Raw genomic sequence first — 2,632 nt, 5'->3', positions numbered from 1 at the left:
TCTTTGTAATTATGCTTGCACATAACATTGACCATTTGCATAATTTCCTTATGTTGTAATTCTTTAGATTGGGACTGATGGTTGCAGCTGTTGACAAGCTTTTAAATGGGTAGGATGTTTGGTTTGTCTTTAATTTAACTCGTATTTGCCTCATGGTTCTCCAGTGGAATGTAAAGTAGGGAAACATGGAAGTGAGGAGGCGATGGAGCTGGCTCACCTTCAAACAGGGTCAGCTTTACTGTACCTCCTGGGCCAGGCACAGGGAGGACTTTCTGGAGTGCTGCTGCCTAGGGGCGGGTGGGGGACAGCTCTTCAGAGCGCTGCAGCCAAAAGGTACAAGGCCAGTTCTGTACAACCCCTGGACATCTATGTCGTTCCTCAAGTTTGCCCCCACCAGAGACATCCCCATGTTCTCTAGTGGTGATATGAGCCATGGACATCAACATGCACCCCTGCCACTGCATAGCCATGGATCCAAACAAGGGCCTCAGTGGCAGCTCAGGCTGGGACCTCACCATGGCTCTAGGTGGTGGGGCTGGCCACTCACAACAGGCTACTCCTCTTCACTCTTGAGTTCCATTTCTCTTCATAATGCCCAAGCTGCTCCTCTTTCCTATCTCTCCCTCTGTCCACTGTGTACTTGCACATTGTAGTGGCTCCTGCGTCAGGCTGGCCACGCAGCTGGCAGGCTCCTGGGTGACTGCCTCTGTCTATGCCGCATGTCATGGCGGCAAGCGGGTGTCTTCGGCCTGTCTGTGCCATGCACACAGGTCTGTGGGTGGCATGGCCGTCTGCAGGTTTCTGTCTTCATCCTCCCTTGCTGAACAGTGGTAGGTGGCGGCTATGTGTGCCTGGAGGGAAGGTCTGCGAGGGTCTTCACCTACCTGCACCGAATGGCACGTGGTGGAACACAGGTCTCTATTTGTCTTCCTCTTCCCACGCTGTGCTGCCTGCACTTGATTTGACTTGATTTGATTTGATTTGAGGTGTCCTAGGTACAAAACAGCTCTGACCACCAAGCCAGGCATCAAGCTAGGATGCACAAAGGATTGCCATTTGCTTTTCTCCTGACTGACATAAGAACAACACTACCAGCAAGGTGTCTCTTTGACCATTGTCAGGATGTGCTTAGTATTTTTTTTAACCACGAAGTGAGGTAGGATTTTATCAAAGTCTTTACAGCAACCATTGAGGTGACCATGTGATTTCTACCCTTGATTCTCTTCATGTTGCTGTATTATTTATTTCAACACATTAAACCATTGTTGTATCTTTGGAATTAGAACATAGTCTGATCTTTTCAATGAGTTTTAAAATAAAATGTTAAGTATTTTACTGAGGATCATTTTTTTGTTTGCTATAGTTTTCTTAAGGCCATGATATATATATATATATATATATATATATATATATATATATAATTTTGTTACCTATTTGCCTTTTCTGTCTTTTATTTTTAAAGTAGTTTGCTCACCACTGTGGACTGTCCCATTAGCACTTGCTGCACATGCAGCGAGTTCCAGTGTATTGTGTTTTCAGTTTTATTTGATTCTATTTATTTTATAGGCCCCATTTACTTTTCAAATTATCTATTGTTTGATCGGAAATAAATTGTTTAATCTCCATGCACTTGTATAACCCTCTAGTTTCTTGTATTTATTTTTATGTATGGTTTCGGTCTCCTATGAGATTCGAGATCCAGTAAGATTTGCACTTGGTAAAACTTCCTTTATGACCTAAACCGTGCGTTGTTTTAGAAAAAGTTACTAGTGATGATAAAAGTGTAGGTTCTGTAATCACCAAATAGAATGTTCTGAAGCTTCTGTGCTCAGTACCCTTTGTGTCACGGTGACAAAATATCTCAAATATTTAAGTTAGGGGAACAGATGTTTGTTCTGGGTCATGATTTAAAGGACATTCAGGTCCATTACGGCGAAGAAGTGGAAGCGGCATGGCCAGTTCAGTCTTTGTCAGCAGCAATGCAAAGTGACAGGCCACATTGTGGCAGCCAGGAAGCCAGGAATAAGGCCAGAAGCTAGGCTGCATCCTAACCTCTAAAGGCTGCCCTCGGTGATCCACCTCAACCAGCCAGGCCTTGTCTCCTAAAGGTTCTACAGCTTCGCAAACAGTGCTGACAGCTGGGGACCAAGTAACCTTTCACACGGGAGCCCGTGGGGGATGCTTCACATTCGAAGCTTGACATGTGTGTATTAAAGTCCACATCTTCTATATTATAATTAGTTTTAAAAAATATTTTTCTGTCTGCAAATTTTACCTCTAGGCAAGAGTCACCCATTATTATCTCAGTAGCACCCAATCCCTTTGATTTTCTATGGAGTCAGTTCTGAATGGCGTAGTTTTTCACAAGCCAGCGCATATCCATTTACAGCCAATATCAACCCATTCAGCAGTATGTAAGCTTTTCTGTCTCACACCTTAGGCTTGTAGCTGTCCTGTTGGATACAAGTATAGATGTTCCTATTGGTTTCTGGATTCTACTTGTTTGGGATATCATTATCTATCCTCCTACTTTCAGTGGGTGTATAGCTCGGCCAGTGAGGTGAGTTTTGCAAGCAGCAAGTGGTTGGTACTGTTTTCCTCAATAGGCCAGTCTGCAGCTTTTACTTGAGGA

At 43.9% G+C, this 2,632-nt stretch overlaps 1 non-coding gene across 1 annotated transcript; it reads right to left on the bottom strand.

The window, feature by feature from the left end:
* Positions 1-982: 982 nt before the first annotated feature.
* Positions 983-1,126, bottom strand: LOC117718394 (small nucleolar RNA SNORA48). The gene has a single exon (XR_004608076.1). It is a non-coding gene; the product is annotated as a small nucleolar RNA SNORA48 (small nucleolar RNA).
* Positions 1,127-2,632: the final 1,506 nt, after the last annotated feature.

Source organism: Arvicanthis niloticus, chromosome 12, assembly GCF_011762505.2.
Source record: "Arvicanthis niloticus isolate mArvNil1 chromosome 12, mArvNil1.pat.X, whole genome shotgun sequence".
Lineage (NCBI taxonomy): Eukaryota > Metazoa > Chordata > Mammalia > Rodentia > Muridae > Arvicanthis > Arvicanthis niloticus.
Note: the sequence above shows the minus strand (reverse complement) of the source record. Positions and strands in the feature narration are given on the sequence as shown.